This window comes from Mesoplodon mirus (assembly GCF_964341445.2).
Source record: "Mesoplodon mirus genome assembly, chromosome: 9".
NCBI classification, from domain to species: domain Eukaryota; kingdom Metazoa; phylum Chordata; class Mammalia; order Artiodactyla; family Ziphiidae; genus Mesoplodon; species Mesoplodon mirus.
This window is the reverse complement of record NC_138985.1, coordinates 23,350,541-23,374,697: the sequence shown is the minus strand read 5'-3', so window position 1 is coordinate 23,374,697 and position 24,157 is coordinate 23,350,541. Positions and strand designations below refer to the sequence as shown.

The 24,157-nt window shown below is 41.4% G+C and overlaps 1 protein-coding gene across 1 annotated transcript in view; it reads left to right on the top strand.

Annotated features, from left to right (window-relative positions):
• Nucleotides 1–10,475: 10,475 nt before the first annotated feature.
• Nucleotides 10,476–24,157, top strand: part of NRCAM (neuronal cell adhesion molecule) — a 250,809-nt gene continuing 237,127 nt past the window's right edge. The window contains exon 1 of the mRNA XM_082633110.1: nt 10,476–10,678. The gene's annotated coding sequence lies outside the window, so the exon portion shown is untranslated. The remainder of the gene's footprint in view (nt 10,679–24,157) is intronic.

Below are 24,157 nucleotides of genomic sequence, written 5' to 3'. Positions count from 1 at the left end.
GACGCCCCAGGCACTTGACCTGCCCTCCACAGTATTCCTGTCAGCCACACACATCCCCAGTACTGCACCAGGTGTATTCCTGCCTTTGACACGGTCCTCCCTCTACCTCTGAATTCCTAGGAACACAGCAGGCCCTATGGGGACTGATTTCTGAGACTTCTGGGCATCTCTCATTTCAAGGGTATACTTCAATAATTTTTTTTTTGTTTTTTTGTTTTTGCGTTACGCGGGCCTCTCACTGTTGTGGCCTCTCCCGTTGCGGAGCACAGGCTCCGGATGTGCAGGCTCAGCGGCCATGGCTCACGGGCCTAGCCGCTCCGCGGCACGTGGGATCTTCCCGGACCGGGGCACGAACCCGTATCCCCTGCATCAGCAGGCGGACTCTCAACCACTGCGCCACCAGGGAAGCCCTTTTTTTAAAATGAGTGTAGACAAACAGCTCATACAACTCAATAAGAAAAAAACCAAACAACTCAATCAAAAAATGGGCAGAAGACCTAAATAGACATTTCTCCAAAGAAGACATATAGATGGGCAAGAGGCACATGAAAAGATGCTCAGCATCACTAATTATTAGAGAAATGCAAATCAAGACTACAATGAAATATCACCTCACACCAGTCAGAATGGCCATCATTAAAATGTTCACAAGCAATAAATGCTGGAGAGGGTGTGGAGAAAAGGGAACCTTCCTATGTTGTTGGTGGGAATGTAGATTGGTGCAGCCACTGTGGAAAACAGTTTGGAGGTTCCTCAAAAAAGTAAAAGTAGAGTAGCCATATGATCCAGCAATCCCACTCCTGGGCAAAACTGGACAAAACTATAATTCAAGAAGCTACATGCACCCCTATGTTCATAGCAGCAGTATTTACAATATCTAAGACATGGAAGTGACCTAAATGTCCATCGACAGGTAAATGGATAAAGAAGATGTGGTACATACATAGAATGGAATACTACTCAGCCATAAAAAAGAATGAAATAATGCCATTTGCAGCAACATGGATGAACCTAGAGATGATCATACTAAGTGAAGTAAGTCAGAAAGAGAAAGACAAATATCATAGTATATCATTTATATGTGGAATCTAAAATATGACGCAAATGAACTTGTCTATGAAACAAACAGATTCACAGACATAGAGAACAGACTTGTGGTTGCCAAGAGGGAGGGGAGGTGGAGGAGGGACGGAGTGGGAGGTTGGGATTAGCAGATGCAAACTATTATATATGGAATGGATAGACAACAAGGTCCTACTGTATAGCACAGGGAACTATATTCAATATCCTGTGATAAACCATACTGCAAAAGAATATATATGTATAACTGAATTACTTTGCTGTACACCAGAAACTAACACAACACTGTAAATCAACTATACTTCAATAAAATAAATTAAACAAAAATAAATCCAAGGGACTTCCCTGGTGGCGCAGTGGTTAAGAATACACCTGCCAATGTAGAGGACACGGGTTCGAGCCCTAGTCCGGGAAGATCCCACATGCCGCAGAGCGACTAAACCTGTGCGTCACAACTACTGAGCCTTCGCTTAGAGCCTGCGGGCCACAACTACTGAGCCCACATGCCACAACTACTGAAGCCTGCACACCTAGAGCCCGTGCTCCACAAGAGAAACCACCGCATTGAGAAGCCCACGCACCACAACGAAGAGTAGCCCCCGCTCACCGCAACTAGAGAAAGCCCACGTGCAGCAACGAAGAGCCGACGCAGCCAAAAATAAATAAATAAATAAATTTTAAAAAACAAGTAAATTCAACAGTATAGAAATGTTTGTAGAGGCTCCTGGCTTTCTCCGTGGAAGAATTTCCCCCAAGTGCCCTGTGGTTTCTTTTTTGCATAAATCTCACATCTAAAGTGAACTACCTCTCCAACATTAACTAGTTTTCTCTCTCACCTAGTATCTTCCTCTCCTCACAAAGCTTTTGTTTATTTGTTTGCTTGTCTAATAACTTCAGCAGAAATAGAAGAGCCATGCCACTGCACAGAGTCACAGAGTCCGGGTGCAATCCCATATCTGACATGGACAAACTCTGTGACTTTGGGGTGCATTTCTGGTCTTCTCTGGGCCTCCATATGCCCATGTAGAAAGTTGCTATGACAACGGCCACCTTATGGGATTCTTTATAGACTTAAGAGAAGTTTTGTCTGGGAGGCCCTTAGCCCATATCTAGCCCGTGATAGTCACTCACATGCCGAACGAAGGCTGAAGCACTTCTTTCTTACTGGCTCCCTCCTTTCCTACCTGAGCACAGTGGTTCCCAATCAAGAAACCACACTGAGGTGTGAGTGCCGAGCCACCGGCAACTTTGTGTGATGCAAACTGGTGTCCCAGCAAACTGCCAGATCACAGGCCTCCCAGGCAGTCACTGTAAAATCACCAACCACAAACATAAGGTCACGAATGCCAAGGGTCTTTTCTTCCTGCTTTGCTCAAGCAGTGTGATCTGTCCAAAGAATCTGAAATAACAGAAAATACACATAGCAAGTATTCAAGAAGCAGATGGTATTCATAGGCTAGAAGCTGTCTGTGCCGGCAGATCCCTCGCACATCCATAGCCATGGTGGAGGGAGGGGGGAGCATCACACTTCCTTCTTTTCTTGGATTTGCCATCTTGTTCTCATCTCTGATGCCAGTGTCTTCTCACAGGATTTACAAGAGAAGAAAAGTCTCACTGTTCTGGAAATGGTAGAAAACGTTCCAGAACTTTCTTAGCATTCTTCCTAGCAACAGATCCAATGACTTTCTCCACACTTCTTCTGGGTGGCACTGTTCTGGTGTTTATCACTTTCTGCCACCGACTGGCCATACAAACTTGGGCCATTATTCCACTTTCTGTGCCTTAGTTTTCCCCTCTGGGGAGAATAAGATTGCCCATCTCGTAAAGTTATTATGAAGATCAAATATCTGCCAGCCAGTTACAGACATACCCAGTATGGAATAAGCATGCAATATATGTTGCTTATGTAGTCATTTTATCTGCGTAAGCCATGATTGCACCTGTGAGTTGGTGGAAGTAACGCAACTCAGAATCACACAGCTTGCTTCTGGAGTCCTGGCTTTGCCACTTACTGGCTGGGATGAATCATTGAGAAGTCACCTGCTCTTAGTTTATTTTTATCTGTAATATGTCAGGAAGAATACTTATTTTTCTGTATTAAGCGAGATTGCTTCTGTGAAAAATAAACCACAAAGTGCCATACAACCCAAGGTGGTATTATGGCCTCTCATCTCTGTCCTTGAGCAGAAGCTGTCTAGTCTGAAGTCACCTTTGTGTTTCTTGTGGCTCCCAGGGCTGTACCTGGCCCCTGGTGGACCTTGACAGTGATCGTCAAATGAACAGTTTAACAGTTCAACACATCTGAGAACAAAAGAAGCACACCAAGAGGGCCTCTGCATGGTCAACAGAAATGACATGAAATGTACACATACACTCATGCTTTCTTTAAGACTGGTCCATCAGGCCCTCCCCATGAAGCTTTCTAGGGTTCCTTTATGCAGAGTCAGCCCTGGGAGGACCAGAAGTATCCAATTGGAGCCATGAGGATGGGTTTGATTGCTCTAGGCAGGCATGCTGACCACCATGAGAAACTACAGCTTGACAGCCTGACTGTCATGGTGGAGACAGAAAAAACTAGGGAAAGCCGACACAAGAACTTTAAAAGCCCTTTAGTGTGAGATTTTTTTTAAAATAAATCTCTTTATTGGAGTATAATTGCTTCACAATACTGTGTTAGTTTCTGTTGTACAACAAAGTGAATCAGCCATATATATACATATATCCTCATATCTCCTCCCTCTTGAGCCTCCCTCCCACCCTCCCTATCCCACCCCTCTAGGTCATCGCAAAGCACCGAGCTGATGATCTCCCTGTGCCATGCGGCTGCTTCCCACTAGCTAGCTATTTTACGTTTGGTCGTGTATATATGCCAATGCTACTCTCACTTTGCCCCAGCTTCCCCCTCCCACCCCGTGTCCTCAAGTCCATTCTCTATGTCTACATCTGTATTCCTGCCCTGCAACTGGGTTCATCAGTACCATTTTTTTCTTTTTTTAGATTCCATATATATGCGTTAGCATACGGTATTTGTTTTTTTCTTTTTGACTTCACTCTGTATGACAGACTCTAGATCCATCCTCCTCACAACAAATAACTCAATTTTGTTTCTTTTTATGTCTGAGTACTATTCCATTGTATACACATGCCACATCTTCTTTATCCATTCATCTGTTGATGGACATTTAGGTTGGTTCCATGTCCTGGCTATTGTAAATAGTGCTACAGTGAACATTATGGTACATGTCTCTCTTTTTTTTTTTTTTGCGGTACGCGGGCCTCTCACTGCTGTGGCCTCTCCCGTTGCGGAGCACAGGCTCTAGACGCGCAGGCTCAGCGGCCATGGCTCACGGGCCCAGCCGCTTGGCGGCATGTGGGATCCTCCCGGACCGGGGCACGAACCCGTGTCCCCTGTATCGGCAGGCGGACTCTCAACCACTACGCCACCAGGGAAGCCCCCATGTCTCTCTTTTTTTTTTTTTTTTTTTTTTGCGGTACGCGGGCCTCTCACTGCTGTGGCCTCTCCCGTTGCGGAGCACAGGCTCTAGACGCGCAGGCTCAGCGGCCATGGCTCACGGGCCCAGCCGCTCCACGGCATGTGGGCTCCTCCCGGACCGGGGCATGAACCCGTGTCCCCTGCATCGGCAGGCGGACTCTCAATCACTGCGCCACCGGGGAAGCCCACCCATGTCTCTTTTTGAATTATGGTTTTCTCGGGGTATATGCCCAGTAGTGGGATTGCTGGGTCATATGGTAGTTCTATTTTTAGTTTTTTAAGGAACCTCCATACTGTTCTCCATAGTGGCTGTATCAATTTACATTCCCACCAACAGTGCAGGAGGGTTTCCTTTTCACTACACCCTCTCCAGCATTTATTGTTTCTAGATTTTTTAATGATGGCCATTCTGACTGGTGTGGGGTGATACCTCATTGTAGTTTTGATTTGTGTTTCTCTAATAATTAGTGATGTTGAGCATCTTTTCATGTGCCTCTTGGCCATCTGTATGTCTTCTTTGGTGAAATGTCTATTTAGGTCTTCCACCCATTCTTTAACTGGATTGCTTGTTTTTTTGATATTGAGCTCCATGAGCTGTTTGTATATTTTAGAGATTATTCCTTTGTCTGTTGTTTCATTTGAAAATATCTTCTCCCATTCTGAGGGTTGTCTTTTTGTCTTGTTTAAGGTTTCCTTTGCTGTGCAAAAGCTTTTAAGTTTCATTAGGTCCCATTTGTTTATTGTTTTTATTTACATTACTATAGGAAGTGGAACAAAAATGATCTTGGTGTTATTTATGTCATAGAGTGTTCTGCCTGTTTTCCTCTAAGAGTTTTATAGTGTCTGGCCTTACATTTAGGTCTTTAATCCATTTTGAGTTTATTTTTGTGTGTGGTGGTAGGGAGTGTTCTAATTTCATTCCTTTACATGTAGCTGTCCAGTTTTCCCAGCACCACTTATTGACGAGGCTGTCTTTTCTCCATTGTATGTTCTTGCCTCCCTTGTCATAAATTAGGTGGCCAGATGTGTGTGGGATTTTTTTTACTGTAAAGAGAAATCCCATGTGACTTACTGAAAGCAAAGTTAGACAAAGCAGTTGAGATCTTTGGAGAACAATTTCACTTTGACTGGGGTATACCAGATACCTAAAATGACAGCTTCTGCTAATTTTCAAGATTGCCTCAGGGAAGGATGAGGCGAGCCTGACTCTGTTTTCACAGTATGTTTCTCAAATATAACTTCTTGGTCTGCTGCACGGGTAATTACTCTATAACCACAAAGTTCAAGTTGCCAGTTACCTCAAGTATGGCCTAATTTTCCCCAATGATGCTAAAGCCTAATTCTTCTGGGTTTTGCAGTCTCTACCAAGTACATGTTAAAACCTTTATCCAGCAAAATGAACAGCTTGGTCATGTCAGTTTATGTAACTATTTATATCTTCAGGATGATTTGCAGTCAATTTGGAGAACTGGTAATTATTAATTTTAAAGAGTGACCTCGAGACTAAAATAATTCATTTTAATTTAGTAATAGTTTGGTTTTCACTATTTTTAATACCACTGTGGGCTCTGTGAAATAGTGTCCAATTCCGTATTGTGTCATAGCACAAACATCATTCTAAATGGCATGCTGGTCTAATCTGTGGATGACATGGAGGTGAAAGTCGTAACATATTTTGGAAGGGCAGAATTGAGACGTCAGATGTTTATGGCAAGTTGTAATGATGAACTCCATTCTAAAAAGGTGACATAGGGGACTTCCCAGTGGTTAAGACTCTGTGCTCCCAATGCAGGGGGTGCGGGTTCAATCCCTGGTTGGTGAACTAAGTTCCCACATCCCGCATGGCATGGCCAAAAATGTAAAAACAAACAAACAAACAAAAAAACCTCCAGTGTAAGAAGAAAAGGTGAAATATTAATGGGGTGTAAGTAAAGGCTTCTCTTGGTTCTAACAAAAATACCTACAAAAAGATAATGGAGATATTGTCAACCTGATATGCAGCTATAAGAATGGCTGGTAAATGAGGCACCCCAGTATTAGTCCATAAGTATTGGGCATTTGGGGCTGCAGAGAACAGGGCACCTTTAAGAGGAGAGACTGATATCTGTCTGGATATGGGAAGTGGGAAGTTATCAGGCAGGGTTGGAGGCTACTTCAGGGAATGAGTCTTATCTCTTGTCGTCTCTCTGCTGGCCTTTCTGCTCACCTTTGCGTATTCAGTAGGTCCTCTTCTGATTCCCAGTGTCCACTCCAGATCCCAGAGAGAGTTAATTTGATTATCATCTCTTTTCTAGGGCAGAGACCTTGACGCAAAGCAACCTCATCAGTCATCCACCAGCCTCTGTGGATGCCCTTGAGTCAGGTCCTTACCCCTGGTCCTATCAGTGGCCACCTCTGCTAAAACAGCAGGTGATCCCTGCTTTTCTGAACAGTGGGCTGAGGTTGGGGAAGTTTACACTAGGACGTGAATTTGGATCTGTCTCCAAGGGCCAGAACTGGGACCGAGGAGTGAAAGCTACAGAGGAAGAGAGATTCGACTCCATACAGGGTTCCCTGAAAATGGAATAGGCCGTAGGCAGATAGATGGTTGGATACACCTTCCAGGCCCCTTCCAATTCTCAAAATGGTGTTTTCATTTTTATTGTCACTCTTTTATTTCTTCCCAGAAGTGTATAGTGAAAACCAACTTTTCACGTTATTTTTTAACTGAGCTATGAAGATGATTTTGCCACAGTGTAATTAGGATCTGCCTAAGGTGTCAGAAGCAGTAATGCTTTTGCATTAACCTCTTAAATAAAACATGTTTAATATGTGGAATATTCGTAAATTAGATTTTATTATAGCCAATAACGGCGCTGTTTAAAGAAAGGAAATCATTTACATAATGTAAATGTACTGGGCCAGCAAACTGCAACAAAGATACTTCTCTAAGATTTTGAAGATGAGGATAAGAATGTTTCATACATTTTTTTCCTAAGGAATTGTAAATGACGTTCCAGAGATTTCAGTTAAGCTTTTAAATTCACATGTCATGATGGACTGAATCATTTAGGACGAATTTCAGTGGTGACTCTTCTGACAGTTGTCTGAGCTGAAGTCTCCAAAATAGTGGCATTAAATCTTACCATTCAGCTTCTACTAATTTGGAAGGAGGGGGGGGAGAGAGAGAGAGAGACAGAGTGAGTGAGTGAGTGTGAGAGTGTGTGTGTGTGTGTGTGTGTGTGTGTGTGTGTGTGTAGGGAGAAGAAAAATCATTCCATACAATGTTCATCCTTTCCCAAACAACAGAAACTAGTTATTTAATCGGAGAAAATCTGAAAGCACTGAGAAGCCTCCAGGGTGCTTCTGTTTCCATTTTCCAGTGTGAGAATGCCTTCTGACAAAGAGAAGATAGGGCAGATACAGATAGCCTTGCTTCCAGCTGCCTGTTTACTGCATTCCCTCGAGGCAATACATGGTTGGGGGAGAGAACAGCTTTGTTACAATTCCAGTTCCACCATTTTGGAGAGAAGACAAAGCACTCTCAGCTTCAGTTTCCTCATTTATCAATTGGGGATAATAATCGTACTTAGGTCAGAGAGTTCTGGTGAGGATTAAAGCACTTAGCACCGTGTGGGGCTCATACAGAGTGCTCAATAATTTAGCTCCTCGGATTATTTTTATCTTCATTACTCTGTAAGGGGTGGGAACCCTGAGGTTATGCTCTCCTGTGCCTGGCAAGGCAGTAGCATCAGGCCCTCATCAACAGTGTGGCTCCATGTGGTCCTGTCATACCCAGCCCAGCCCGAAATAGGGTCCAGCCCCAGCTCAGGGTCTGCCTTTATCCTCCCGGGAAGAATTGATTCCATCTGGGTGTTGCTCCTTCCCTGGGACCTCGCATAAGTCAGTATAGCGCTCAGAGCCCTGGTTCCCTCCTCTCGAAAATTGGGGAACTATTCATACCTTTTTGATATCTTTTTAATTATATCTATATCTTTTATTATATCTATATAATATCTTTTCATATCTTTTCATATCTTTTTTAAAAAAAATTTTATTGGAGTATAGTTGATTTACAATGTCATGTTAGTTTCAGGTGTACAGCAAAGTGAATCAGTTATACACATACATAGATCCACTCTTTTTTGGATTCTTTTCCCATATAGGTCATTACAGAGTATTGAGTAGAGCTCCCTGTGCTATACAGTAGGTCTTTATTACTTATCTATTTTATACATAGTAGCGCGTATAGGTCCATCCCAGTCTCCCAATTTATCCTTCCTGCCCTTACCCCCTGGTAACCATAAGTTTGTTTTCTACATCTGTAACTCTGTTTCTGTTTTGTAGGTAAGTTCATTTGTACCCTTTTTTAGATTCCACATATAAGCAATATATGATATTTGTCTTTGGCTTAGTTCACTTAATATGAATCTCTAGGTCCATCCATGTTGCTGCAAATAGCATTATTTCATTTTTTATGGCTGAGTAATATTCCATTGTGTGTCTACCTACCTATCTATGTATCTCTCTATCTGTACCACATCTTCTTTATCCATTCATCTATCAGTGGACACTTAGGTTGCTTCCATGTCTTAGTTATTAACAGGCACATGAAAATACGCTCAACGTTGCTAATTATTAGAGAAATGCAAGTCAAAACTGCAGTGAGGTATCCCCTCACACTGGTCAGCATGGCCATCATTAAGAAGTCTGCAAATAAATGCTGGAGAGGGTATGGAGAAAAGGGAGCCCTATGGAAAACAGTATGGAGATTCCTCAAAAAACGAAAAATAGAGTTACCATATGATCCAGCAATCCCACTCCTGGGCATATATCTGGAGAAAACTATAATTCGAAAGGGGGAACTATTTAATTTTTTAGGGTTTGAAAAATTTGGATACTATTAATTTAAACCGTGTTTGTTTTAAAAACAAATTGAGTGATCAGGTTCAAATTGTGTAGAGAAGACAGAACTCTTAGCTCTGAATGAGTCATCAAAGAATGTCTCTGACTTTCTCTCCTTTGAAAAAAATGCCTGTGCTTGGGTTCCATCTTACCTGATCTTCTGATGTAATTGGTCAGGGATCTCTTTGGCTGCATGGGGCCGAGTCACTGATATTTTTTAAAAAGCTCTTCTGGTGGTGCAAAGGTGCCCACAAGGTTGAGAAGCACTTAGCAAGCCTGAGGTCAGACTATGAATGGGAAAGGCAGGTCTAGACTTCCTGCTTTTCTCGTTTCTCCCTGTATACCACCCCCAAGTTCTGGTTTAAAAGAGGTCTTCTGAACAATTTTTTTCTGTGATTTTTTTTCACTCTTTCTCATAAAAGTGAGGTATTAAATAAACACACTATTCAAACACTTCTATTAGTTGGCTTCCATTTAATTAAAGTTTCATTCTGTGCTGTTCTACCTTAACCTTTTGCTTGTTTTCTTACGACGATGTGTTCTGAAACCTTCATTCTCAGATGCTTTCTTTTCTCAGCACCTTCAAAGCCACCTCTGAAATGTAATTGCATAGCTGCGTTCCTCACTGAGATCGTCAACCTTCGTCAAATACTTCGTTCGTCATTGTTGTTCTTTTCAACCTGAATTAGATTCTTCCCAGCTGCGGCCTGTTTGTTGATGTGATTGTAAAGCACCGTGTATTCCCATGAAGTATGGAGTAAAATAAGATCAAGTGCCTTTTTTCCCTCTTTGTGTGCGCAGTTGTTTCCTGCTATTTAGGGGTCATTCAGACTACTATCCTGTACCAAAATGTAACTGGAATTGTGTTACCTTTCTTCATTACCTGTTGCAATGAAATTGCCTGAAGTTTCTTAGACATTGATGTCTGTAACTACAGTAAGGCTTGGTTAAAATTCATCATGGAATTTCATACGTATTAAGTTCCCCTTGTCAGTTTTAGTAGGATAGTTGAATGAAATCTCAGCTTAATAGAATTAGCTAACCCAAAACAGTTTACACTGTTCTGTTTTTTTCCTTTTCAGAAATCTTTGTGATATTCCACACCTGTGTGCTGAAGACTTTGACCAAAGCTGCTGTCAGGAATTGGCATCCTGGGAAAAGGACGGCTTCCAAAATCAGGGAAACTTTCAGGAGATTCCCGACCCAGTGGATCTTCTGAAGGTAAGAGTGAAACAGTTTTCTCTTTGTCTTTAGAAGTCTGAATGAGCTGTTCTGTCTTCTGAGATCTGCTTCTTGGAAAAGAGTGAATAAGGGAATAGGTTATTGATAATTCTTGGTAAAGAATTGAGAGTTTTTGTTTTTCAGGAGATTTTTTTTTTTTTAGTAGTGATGAAGGAAATCAATTGGCTATTTTGACTGAACAGGAATTTATTTAAAGTTTGGAGCTGTGGAATGAAGATCTATGAAGACCTACTTGAACACATGCACACACACACACACACACACACACCCCTTAAAAAAATTAGTAATGTTTCTTTTCCCAGATAAATTTCTTATGCATTTAGGGTCTCCCTCAGCCTTCATTTCTGCGTTACCCTGCCTTCTAGGATTGTTTTAAGAACCAGACAATATAACTTATGTGAAAGCACTTTGTAAACCATGGTGTATTATTTGCATAAGCAAGAAAAACAATTACTATTTCCGAACATTTATAACTCTCCAAAATACCCTCATACGCTCCAATCTGTTTTCCTCTATAGTTTGGTTCATTTTTATTTCGATTCAGTAAACTTTGCTAGGATCTCAAAAAGCAAAGGTGATAAGTCCTACCCTTCAAGGAATATCTGTAAATTGCAGAGATAAATGCATAAATAAATATGACCAACTCCAATATGATATAAATATATCGAGAGTACACTAAGGAATGGAAATGGAAAAGGCATCAAATGCAGCCTGGGGCTGGAAGATTGTATGTGTAAAAGCAGGCTTCCTAGAGAAGGTGACCCCTGAAATGGCCCTTGAAAGAGGAATAGGAGTTAGCCTGGTAAAGAGCAGGATGGGGTTGAGGAGGGCATTGCAGGCAGGGGCGGTGGGATAGGTGTGTGAAACCCACATGTAGAAGTAATACGTTTTCAGGATTGTTGAACCACAGGTATGGGTGTGTGTGTGTGTGTGCATGTGTGTAAGTAAGTAAGTTTAAGCACTGAGGGTTTTTTTAAAAATTGAGATATGGTTGATTTACAATGTTGTATTAGTTTCTGGTGTACAGCAGTGATATATTCTTTTTCAGATTCTTTTCCATTATAGTTTATTATAGGATATTGAATATAGTTCCCTGTGCTATACACTAGGACCTTGTTATTTACCCATTTTATATATAGTAGTGTGTATCTGATAATTTCCAAACTCCTAATTTATCCCTCCCCACTCACCTTTCCCCTTTGGTAACCATGAGGTTGTTTTCTATGTGTGTGAGTCTGTTTCTGTTTTGTAAATAAATTCATTTGTATCGTTTTTTTTTAGATTCCACAAATAAGTGATATCGTATGATATTTGTCTTTCTTTGTCTGAGTTCACTTAGTATGATGACCTCTAGGTCCATCCATGTTGCTGCAAATGGCATTATTTCATTCTTTTATATGGCTGAGTAATATTCAATTGTATATATATACCACATCTTTATCCATTCATCTGTTGGTGGACATTTAGGTTGCTTCCATGTCCTGGCTATTGTAAATAGTGCTGCACTGAACATTGGGGTGCATGTATCTTTTCGAAGTATGGTTTTCTCTGGATATATGCGAGGAGTGGGAATGCTGGATCATATGGTAATTGTATTTTTAGTTTTTTAAGGAACCCCATGCTGTTTTACATAGTGGCTGCACCAATTTACATTCCCACCAACAGTGTAAGAGGGTTCCCTTTTCCTCTGAGGGGTTTTAAGCTGGCGGTCATTGGTGTTTTAGGTGTGTTACCCTGGAGAAAGTATAGAAAAAGAGTTGCAGGTGAGCAAGATTGAAGGAAGGAAGATTCGTTTTGTAATGATCCGGGGAAGAGATGGAAGGGCTAGAATTAGAGTAGAAGCAGTGAGGAATAGAGAGAGTGAACTTTGAAAGAGCTAGAATATTCTGGATTTGGTGATAGTTTGGGCATTGGAAGCAAGAGCATGTTAGGACTTGGGATTGTCAGGTTTCTGACTTGGGTCAGAATGATGATGATGTCATCAAGGGGATTAGGAGGAAAGCGGACTTACTGTTGGAGAGGAGAGGACTTTGGGACACATATATTTCAAAGATGGGTTGAAATATCCACCAGGCAGTTGGAAGTTTAAGTATGGTGGTTAGGGGAGGGTTCAGGGCTAGCAACGTTGATTTGGGAGTTACAGGCAATAGTTAAAAATCTTTTTAAAAATAGGAGTTTGATTTTGTACTTAAGCCCTCACTATTATTCATTCTTACACTTAAAACACAACTCATGGGAATTCCCTGGTGGTCCAGTGGTGAAGACTTCATGCTTCCACTGCAGGAGACATAGGTTCGATCTCTGGTCAGGGAACTAAGAATCCCACAGGTTGCGTGGCACGGCCAAAAAACACACGCGCGCACACACACACACACACACAACTCACCACATTCTCAGTTTTCATTTTATTTTGCCATTACCTATCATTTCGTTTGTATCTGTACTTGTTGGCCTTATTTTCTTGGCATGATGAATTAGGCTTTTTCCTCATGACAAATGTTGTGACCTTCTGAGTTTGGTGAAAGGAAATTTCAACCGGTTTTTGAAAAACCTTGTAAACCCTAAAATGTAGGAGAGTTACAAATGAGTGCCATTCTCCATTTTAATTCGCAGTGGTTCTAGAAATTAAGAAAAGTGCTTTGCTTTCCGAAGTTTAGTTCGTTTTCTGTATAAATCGAGGTTTCTTGTCAATTCCTCACGTTCATTGCTCTGCCCAGGATCTGAGCATAGCTTATGGAAGACTGAGTAGTATCTTTCTTGCATTCTTCAGAGGGGCGGTGCAAGGGTCCCAGCCTTTGGGTCTTCCCGGCATCAACCCAGAATGTCATTAAGGAAGACTGTTGTAACAGAGGCTGCACTGTTTGAGGTCAAGTCTATCCGAGTTAGACTTTTGAAATACATTACTCAGAGCCTTCTTTGAGGGACTGTCATGGGTAAAAATTTTAAATTCAAATCATACTTACAATAGTGCTATTTTGAGTGAATGTTATTTGATTACCATGGCCTTAATTAATTTACTGATTTTTTTTTCTCCTTAAGACCTGCTGGAAAATTACAAAATGCCCCTTTTTTCCTCCTTCTAGTTCACTTCTCTACCATCCTTCCAGAAACTTTCAAGATTTTTTTTTTCTCCTTAGGACCTGCTGGAAAATTACAAAATGCCCCTTTTTTCCTCCTTCTAGTTCACTTCTCTACCATCCTTCCAGAAACTTTCAAGATCAGTTAATGTCACTTCCATTTTTATACACAAGAGTATTAATTTGAAGCAAAATTAAGTAAGTTGCTCAGTGTTGACAGCTGGAGCTGGCGCCCTGGCCTCTTGGAACTCATTGTGTCCTTTGCACTTCAGTATTTTCCCTCTTTTTCCAAATCTTTATTGAACCGTGACATTATCTATGTGTCTTAAAATAGGAAATTGAATTAAGTAAATCAGTTCACACTGATGGCACATGCTTTGGTTAATCACTCTATGTTCAACAGATTTTGCTTTACTGCTTTAGGCTCTGGTTAAGGTTTTATTATTTTTTATTTTTGTACCTAAAATTTTTTTAGCATGGATTTTGTTTTTTTGATGTCCTTTATTTCTCTGTACTGGTTCCACTGCTAAAAGGAAGGATTGAAAGAGAATCAAAATCCACCTATGTTTAAATTCCTATTAAAAAAGGACTGTCATCTCAATTCATTATCAAGTCAATTTTTTCCAAGTAGGTACTTTCAGTACCAATGTGTTAGGCACATTCGCTAACACAGCAAACACTGGCCACACAACCCAGTTTTCTGAAACATCCTATTTTTTTTCCAGTTTTATTTCCCCTTTTTAAATAAAAGATAGCATTCATATATTTAAAAAGGCACTCCTCATGTATTTTAAAGACAACACTTTTAAGCAGAAGCTATTTCAGTTTGGGTCAAAGACATCTCAAGACCCTGTGAATTTCATGTATAGAAAATGAATTCATGGAAATGCTGAGTTGGTGTATCTTAGAATGACGTCACATGAGTGCAAGTTGTAGGTGGTCTGAAGGACAATGAATTATTCTCTGAAATTCACAGAATGGTCAGTCATGGCCGTGAAACCAGTGGGCTGTAAATCATCAGGGTGCTGGTACACAACGTGATTCACTCTCCTGAGAGCTGCCAGTCACAAAAGGAGTTTCCAGTTGCTTATGTGCAGAGCCCAAGAAATATGTCTCCCCATTTTGGTCTCTCTCTTTTTCTGCCTTCCTGTCTCACTCATAGTCTTTGTAGGATAGACACAGACTAATATGTTGTTTTCAAAACAGGAGACCCTTGGCAGTTTGTGTTTATGGAACTAGGAGTGGAGACAATATATCGTGGATGGGAAACAGGTAAATCACCCTTCACTTGGTAATGGGTGAGAGCCATGGGGAGACATTGTCTTGACATGTTTGCCCTCTGCATAGCTTGGCCACCTTGAGCAGAATGATGACATGAACAGAGATGGACAGGTGTGGAAGCTTCTGTAGACAGTGAACAGAAGATGGTGTGATGGCTGGGAAAGGGCAAGTCAGCTTTCACCACCATTGTTTGGCTTAGTGGGAGCTCATCTTACTGTGGGCAGCAGTATTGGGCGGCTGCTTCCTGCTCAGATTCCAGAATGAGTATTTCACGTACCATTATGCCAGCAAAGCGATGGATCACGCTTATGTGAGCTTTGGAGTTGCCACTTAAAAGTACTTAGAGTTTGAAATATTCAAGACTGCCTTCCTTCTACCCTGTGGGTAGAATACAGAATTCTGCTGGAGGGGGTTGTTTAGGGCAAACTCTTTGAAGGTAAAAGCCATCGGTGAGTTGCCAGGGTGACACTTTTGAATGAACAGTCTTCCAACAGGCTCAAATCATACTTAGCAGTAAAATGTGTTACCCTATGCCCTTTTGTAGTGTGGGATTTTGAAAAGAGAGGGGACGGGAAATGCTGAGCCACCAGCTTTTGGATCCAAATTCAATCCCACCGTAGAGGTCACAGACATCAGCAATTTGTGGGCCATTTCGATGGAGGACAGTGACAGTGGATTTCTAATCAGATAATGTCCTGCTGCATTTGAATTTTCACTCTCCACTGCCTTTTGTCATTTGAGTCCTTTCGAAATTACTCTTGGTTCAGATTTATTATTAACTTTTTGAACTCTGGCTTCTGCGCTAATATCTTGCTGCTCATGTTAGAAGGACTAGAGAATTTATTTTTGCATTCGTTAATAGGATAGCAAGGCAGCATAATGTGAATGTATACTCTTCACATTTTCCTGTAATATAAGCTGGATTCGTTATCCCCCGGGGATCTATTTCAAATTCATGTCCTAATAAGACATTCCAGCTAGTTGTTGGCTTTCTAGCTTTTAAAAAGCTTCTCCATAATGGATAGAGAACAATAAATAATGCATAATTTTGATTTTAAACTTTAAAAACATTTTTGATGGTTCTCATTATAGAATAGAAAATGAAATAGAGCGTCCTCTTCAATGCTCTGTAGTGTAAGTATTTATATTTTTTTTTAAGGCAAGAACCATCCTCAGGCAATTGTCTTTTTAATATGGTTTAGAAAATAAAATCTATGAGGAAAGATTATGGATAAAAGCATTATTGAGAATGCAGAACGACTAATAGGGTTTATTCGTCCTTTGTAACATCTTCCTTCAGAGGACATGTGTATTATCGTTGACAGAACTATTCAGAAATGATGGGGCTTCCCTGGTGGTGCAGTGGTTGAGAATCCGCCTGCCGATGGAGGGGACACGGGTTCGTGCCCCGGTCCGGGAAGATCCCACATGCCGCGGAGCGGCTGGGCCCGTGAGCCATGGCCCCTGATCCTGCGCGTCTGGAGCCTGTGCTCCACAACAGGAGAGGCCACAACAGTGAGAGGCCCACGTACCGCAAAACAAACAAACAAACAAAAAAAAAATGATGCTATCCACTTACCACTATTGGTAATAATGATCTGCTACCAGTATTTCAAATGATTCTCTCTCCTCTTTTGTTTCCCCTCTTCGCTATCAAAGTTTCCAGTTATCATATTAGTGTATGTGTATCACACAGAGAATGTGACACAGCAAAGGGACAGAGACAGAAAAAGGTGAAGAAAGCGACGGAAAGGCAAGAGAGAGATATGTTTCATTTCCTACCCATAAACCAAAGCAGTATTTGTAGTCTTTTTCCCACCTCTGCCTTATTTGTTTGATTTCTTTGACATTAAAGCTACATAATTTCTGTAACTTACCAACCCGTAAACAGGTACCCAGAACCATATCCTAAGTTGGGGATCCAAAAATAGAGTCACTGTAGTAGAGCTGTGATGTGTCACCCAGATCCCTTGACCCTTTCGGGACTGAGGTACTCTTTCCCCAGCTTCTGGGAATCCTGACTGCTGAGAGCTCACAGCTGGGTCCCTCCTTGGTGGCTGCCCTTAGCTGTTAGCTAAAGAGAGCCGCCTCACTCAAGATTCTACTCCCTGCTCCAGGGCGGCAGCGTACATTCAACGGCTGGTCAATCTGGGGGCACAGAGGTCCTTGCCCCAATTCAGGACAAGGCTGTAGGGCCTGTACGATCACCCGGGGCTTTTGGTGTGACCGCACTACAGTCCAGCTTCTCCCAGTGCCTTGTATGCTTTGTTCGCTCTACCCTATATGTTGAGCCCAGGAGCCCTCACCAGTGAAACTCCCACATGTAAATTCTCATCTCAGAGTTTGGTTCAAGGAAGCCTGACCTGCGGCAGCCTCCATACCTGGACCATGCCCTGCATACGTGTGTGAGTGTGCGATCACGTGTCTTTTGAGCACTGCGAAAAGGCACTGGCGTCAGAATCATAATCAAGATCTCTGACAATCCAGCCCACACCATCCCTGTGAAAAATGGGGATAACAATACCAACCTCTTAGAGTTGTTGCCAGGATTTGATAGCAAGTATTCGGTGCCCGGCACACAGGAAGCTCTCCATAAATTATAGCTTTTGTTGTAATTACCCACAGATAATCCATAAATAGTGCACTAGTTCCGACCAATTGATTACAATACAGAATATATTTTAATGTCATTTTTATGACTATATATATAATTTATTTTATTTTATTTTATTTTGCGGTACGCGGGCCTCTCACTGTTGTGGCCTCTCCCATTGCGGAGCACAGGCTCCGGACGCGCAGGCTCAGCGGCCATGGCTCACGGGCCCAGCCGCTCTGCGGCACGTGGGATCTTCCCGGACCGGGGCACGAACCCGCATCCCCTGCATCGGCAGGCAGACTCTCAACCACTGCGCCACCAGGGAAGCCCGATAATATTTATTTTAGTAGAGGATCAGGTTAATAAAAGATGCATCACCTGCACATTTAAATAATTCTTCCTCATTGTTAGTTTTCTTTTATTGAGTACATGAAGAAACCAGGCAGGGTTCTAAAGGGAACCTGAAGTCATTAAAGAGGTGAATAGAAAGTCCTATGGGAAACAAATGAAAGGTGCTGGAGTTAAGATTGGAAGATTGACAGGTAACTTGCCTTCTAGCTTCGAGTAAGTGGAAGTCTTTTATGAGGGGAACATTGGATGTGTCTTTTCCATGTTCACAGAGGGCAGAACATGAGAAAATGGATGTAAATTAAAGGAGGAAGATAGTTGGGTTTGTATTAAGGGAATTCCTCTGTTCTTGGGCAATAAAACACAGGAAGGGGCTTGTAAAATATATATTTTTAAAACTCTTCAAAAAAAAGACAAGACAACATTCAGTCCTGAATCACTGAGATGCTTCCCAGAGAATTTATGGAGAACTCTGAACTCTGTGATTCTCTGATTTCAGATTTCAGAAATGATGCTTCCTAGAAACTCAGACACATACGTTCTGTTTTGCAAATGGAAGATAACTACTATTTGACCACTTTCATTTTCCTGTTAACTAAATTTCTTATGGTATCTTTGAAAATGTTCCTAGGCACCTCGTATGTGGTTCTCTGATAATTTAGTAAATCTTTTTCATTGAATAGGTGTCTTCCTGTCCATTTAAAAATCTGACAGGTATGATCACAATTTTCAGTCTTATTGTATGTCATCTCTTTCTATTCTATATAAAAATAAACTAAAGCCTACCATCCTGGGCCATTTATCTATATCCAATGTAAGTTCTTTTGAGACTCAGATCTTGGGATGACATTGTTAAAATGAGCACAATGAGTATTACATCACTCTGAAGGGCTTTAGAACCCCAGCAAGCAGTGTGGAACTTTGGAGAACATCTTGTTCAATCAATTAATGGCTTAGAGATAAGATTAAAGATAGGGGACTAGGTTTTTAATGTTCTTTTAAGGCCTCAGAGTCGAAAGATAAGAGGAAGCCACTGAGATGTTTCTCAATTACTAGTAAGTATATTGGATTTTGCATTTTCTCCTTGGCATGTCTTGTCAAATAGTCATAGGCAGAGAAAGAATGAGGTGGGAGAAGGAGCCCTGGACTCCGGGCCAAAATGCCTGACTGTGCTTCCACCACAGCCACAAATGGTCTGTTCTTCTCCCGTAGAACTATGTCTGCATGGATTCCCTTTGGATCTCTAATCGCAGCATCCTATTTTAGATTCTCATCACACTATGGTATCTTCTCTCAAAAGAAACCCAGCAGACCTAAGGGTTCAACCTCTGAGCGTTCAACCTGGGGGCCCCATCACACCTTGACCTAAAGCAGTTCTGCTTTATTTATTTATTTTTAAAATATGCACAAGCACGTTAAAAGCAGTGTTATTTTAAATAATTTTTTTTTTTTTCGGTACGCAGGCCTCTCACTGTTGTGGCCTCTCCCATTGCGGAGCACAGGCTCCGGACGCACAGGCTCAGTGGCCATGGCTCACGGGCCCAGCCGCTCCGTGGCATGTGGGATCTTCCCGGACCGGGGCATGAACCCGTGTCCCCTGCATCGGCAGGCGGACTCTCAACCACTGCGCCACCAGAGAAGCCCTTAAATAATTTTTAATCTAAAATTCCATTGAGAAAGGGAACAGAAAAACAAAAAACCCTGAAACATCAAATATTTGTGAGATATTTGGGGAAATCTGAACCAAGTGAATAGTATTTATCTATCAATATAAGGATTATGATGATATGATTTTGCTAATAGCGGTAATGGTGCTGCATTCTTATCTGTGAAAGATTCTGGGGTGAAGAATTTATAGGTAAAATTATATGATGTCTGGGATTTGCATTGTACTCCAGTAGGAAGTTAGAGGTTACAAATTAAGTAAGACTGACCAAATAATAATTTCTAACTCTGCTAGTGACAGCCAACAATATGTGTATAGCAGCTCTGCTTTAATTCATTGATGATTTTAATTTTTTAAGCATACACAGGTAGATAGAGGTTCTGTTTAAGATTTCACTTGATTAAATGCATCCGTTGCTGGAAACATGAGTTTTACATGTATTCCTACTGATCCCATGTCTTCAATACTCTCCCCAGTGTATCCCACTGAAATACCCAATTTCATTCCTTCTGTTACTGTCCTATTAAAACTCTTCAAATGGATCTCTGTCTCATGAGGGAAAACATACAGAACCTTTACCCCAGTATTCCTGGCCTCCCCGCCTGCCGCAGCAGTGGAGATGGCCTCGGTGTTCTAACACAAGATTATCTTTTTATGGGACTTCCCTGGTGGCGCAGTAGTTAAGAATCCACCTGCCAATGCAGGGGACATGAGTTCGAGCCGTAGTCCGGGAAGATCCCACATGCCGCAGAGCAACTAAGCCTGTGCCCCACAACTACTGAGCCTGTGCTCTAGCACCCCGTGCCCCATCTACTGAGCCTGCGTGCTGCAGCTACTGAAGCCTGCATGCCTAGAGCTTGTGCTCTGCAACAAGAGAAGCCACCGCAGTGAGAAGCAGGGGCACGGCAACAAAGAGTAGCCCCCGCTCGCTGCAACTAGAGAAAGCCCGCACACAGCAACGAAGACCCAACGCAGCCAAAAATAAATTTTAAAAAAACCCAAAACAAAAAAAAAGACACTTAAAAAAAGATTTTCTTTTTTTTTGAAGTCTGGAAAATTTTATTAACAAGTTAATTTAGAAGAACAGAGGACAAAGCCGTACAAACAATATGATTCCAGTTTCATATTTTCATATGTATATGTATGTATATATACACTCTATGCAAATATACAATATATATGCATCAAAAAAGACTGGATGTAAATGCACCAAAATGTTAACATTGTCCCTTTAAAGGTGGTGTAACTATGGCTGATACTTTTTTCTATTATTAGCAGGTGTTACTTTTATTTTGCTACTTCAAGAGATAGAATGTTTCATTATCTGGGGAGATATGGCCTCTGTGAAATAAGCTGTATAATTTATGTTTTTAATATTTTATTTTTTTAAATTTATTTTTAACTTTTTATTTTATATTGGAGTATAGTTGTTTAACAAGGTTGTGTTAATTTCAGGTGTACAGCAAAGTGATTCAGTTATACATATGCATGTATCTATATTCTTTTTCAAATTCTTTTTCCATTTAGGTTGTTACATAATATTGAGCAGAGTTCCCTGTGCTATACAGTAGGTCCTTGTTGGTTATCTATTTTTTTTATATTGCCTCACATTTCTATCGTACTTTTTTTGAATTCAATGTTTAACTCATTATTTATGTATTTATTTGGTTGAGTCGGGTCTTAGTTGTGGCAGGTGGAATCTTCATTGAGGCATACGGGGTCTTTCTTTGCAGCGTGTGGGCTTCTCTAGTTGTGGCGTGCGGTTTTTCTCTCTCTAGTTGTGGCACAGGGGCTCCAGGGCGCGTGGGCTCTGTAGTTTGTGGCACACATGCTCTCTAGTTGAGGCACGCAAACTCTGTAGTTGTGGTACGCAGGCTTTGTTGACCCTGGCATATGGGATCTTTATTCCCCGACCAGGGATTGAACCCACGTCCCCCACACTGGTAGGTGGATTCTTCACCACTGGACCACCGGGGAAGTCCCAGGTTATCTATTTTTATATATAGCAGTGTGTGCATGTCAATTTCAAACACAAGATTATCTTGATCTGGTTATCGAATACAGAGCCTGAGACTGTGTGTGCTCTCACAAGCAGCTCATGAAATCAAGTTCCTATCTGATTTTGCTCAGCATCATCTTTGCCCTTCTAAGCTACCCAAGCCATTCCGTTCCTTTTGAGCACACCTCCTCCACAAAGCCTTCCTCAATTACTCCAGCCCATAGTAATCAGGACCATGTCGAAATTCTCTTGCATGAGTGGGCATTTATACTAGTCTGCAATACATTGTACCCAGTTTGACAATGGTGTTATATAGACTGTGTATGCATAGTGTTATTTTTGCCCCCTGGGGCATCGGGGAACAGTACAGCAGTCAGTGCGACCACCACTCACCTGGGGAAACAGGCATGCTGGGATCATCCCCACATGTAAATTTTCAATGTAATATATGCATTAAGATAAGAAGGGAAATGTATTCTGGAAATACATTTCAGCAACATGGATGGAAATAAAACTTACCTTACGTTGCAACACATTAAAGCTCAAAGAACTTTAAGACCAGATTGTATAGGTTTTAAGCCTAATTCTGCCTCTCGCTTTGCGTTCATCAGCAAGTTATTTATCCTTTTTGATCTTTTTAATAACTGTGATAATACTGCTATTCTTTGTTCTTTGCACTTCACAAAGTGCTTTTGCATGTTCTTTCATTTGAATTTCACAGTGACCCATAAGGTATCAAGGTAAGCTATTATCTATCAAACAAGAAAACTGAGCTTGGGTCCATGCCCTCACATCTTAACGTGTTAAGCTGACAGTAAGCACTGAAACTTAAATCTTCTGGCTTCTATTTTAGTGCTTTACTAAACTGTTACTGAAAGTGTTATCTACAGACCAGCTGTGTGGGCATCACCTGGGAGCTTGTTAAAAATGCAGAAGCTCAGGCCTCACCCCCAGACCTGCTTTATCAGAATCTACATGTTAACAAGATGCCCAGGGATTCATACATACTTTAAAGAGGAAGAAGTGCTGTAATATAAGAACAGTTTAATAAGCCTCTGAGGTGCAAACATGAAAAGGGTTTTAAAATTTTTATTCTTATTGCTGCCATCACATCTCTTCTGTCAAATCTCCCTTTTCTTTGAAGAGATCTTGAGCAGATCTGATAGATTTTTATTTACTTTCAGGTTTTTTATAAGTTTCATACACTGTAGTCCAGTTTTAAAACTTCAAACTTTCATGGAAAGAAAAGCTTTCCTTTACCCCAGCCTAGCTTGTGGCCTTCAAAAGTTTTTTGTTTTGTTTTGTTTTTGGCCTGTTCTTAAACCACATGTACTTACTTCCGAGTTCTGACTCTTGGTGATGTATCATCATGATGTTCATTTTTCAGAATAAGAAATTCAGTTGCCTCACTCAGTCTTCAGTGAAACTCAGAAGTAAAAACGAGGGACTTCCCTGGTGGTCCAGTGGTTAAGACTCCGTGCTTCCAATGCAAGGGACCCGGGTTCGACCCCTGGTCAGGGAACTAGATCCTGCATGGTGCAACTAAGAGCCCGCATGCCGCAACTAAGACCTGGCACAGCCAAATAAATATTAAAAAAAGAGAGAGAGAGATAAAAACCAAGCACACATACGCAGCATAAAGTAACCAAGACATTTCAATCTCTATTCACTATATTTCACCAGGTTATTGGCCCAAGGGTGACTTACGGTTGGTTGTCTTTGGCAAAAACTGAAGTTGATAAAGTATGAGATTGTACTTCATTAAAAAGAAACATGTCTCCACCTCTTGTTCTTAATTTTTATTTACGTTTTTCAGTCTTCTTTGGCCTGGAAGCCAAGAGTTAGATCTCTTCACCATTAGCCAAATGACTGCCCTTGGATGTTCAACATGGAATTCCATTCGAGTCCCTGCGGATTGTGTTCATTAGAATTCTTAGGGGTTGTGTATCCCCCTGTCCCAACTATGTACTTTATCAGACTTCTAATTCCTGTCTTAGTCCCTGAAATGAAAGTTTCATTTTGGGCCCCCCCAGCTACCTCCTCCATGTCTTGTTTGTTTTCACTTTAATGTGACAAGAAAAGGCAGCTTTTGTCTTTGTTTCTGGTTAGCGGACTTCATAAATATTCATTAGTAGTTTCCCTTTCCAGCTACTATTTTGTAATTTGTAATTTTTAAGCGAAATCTGAAGCAAAAGCTAGCTCCCACTACTCACTTTAATACACTTGAGTTGTTCATCTTTACTTTGGAGGTCGTGAGCCAGACAGGAGTGACTTTTGAAGGCCGTTTTCCTAGGCTACATCATTCTGAGAAGGCACAGGCTGTGTGTGTGTGTGTGTGTGTGTGTGTTTGTGTGTGGTGTGGCTTGCAGCTCAGCAGGTGAGTAAATGGGACAGGAGTGGAAAGAGTATTTCCAGAGCATTTGCAGGAGCGCTGTGCTAGGCAATGTATCCACTGTCTCACCTTATCTTCACAAGGGCTCTGTGAGACACA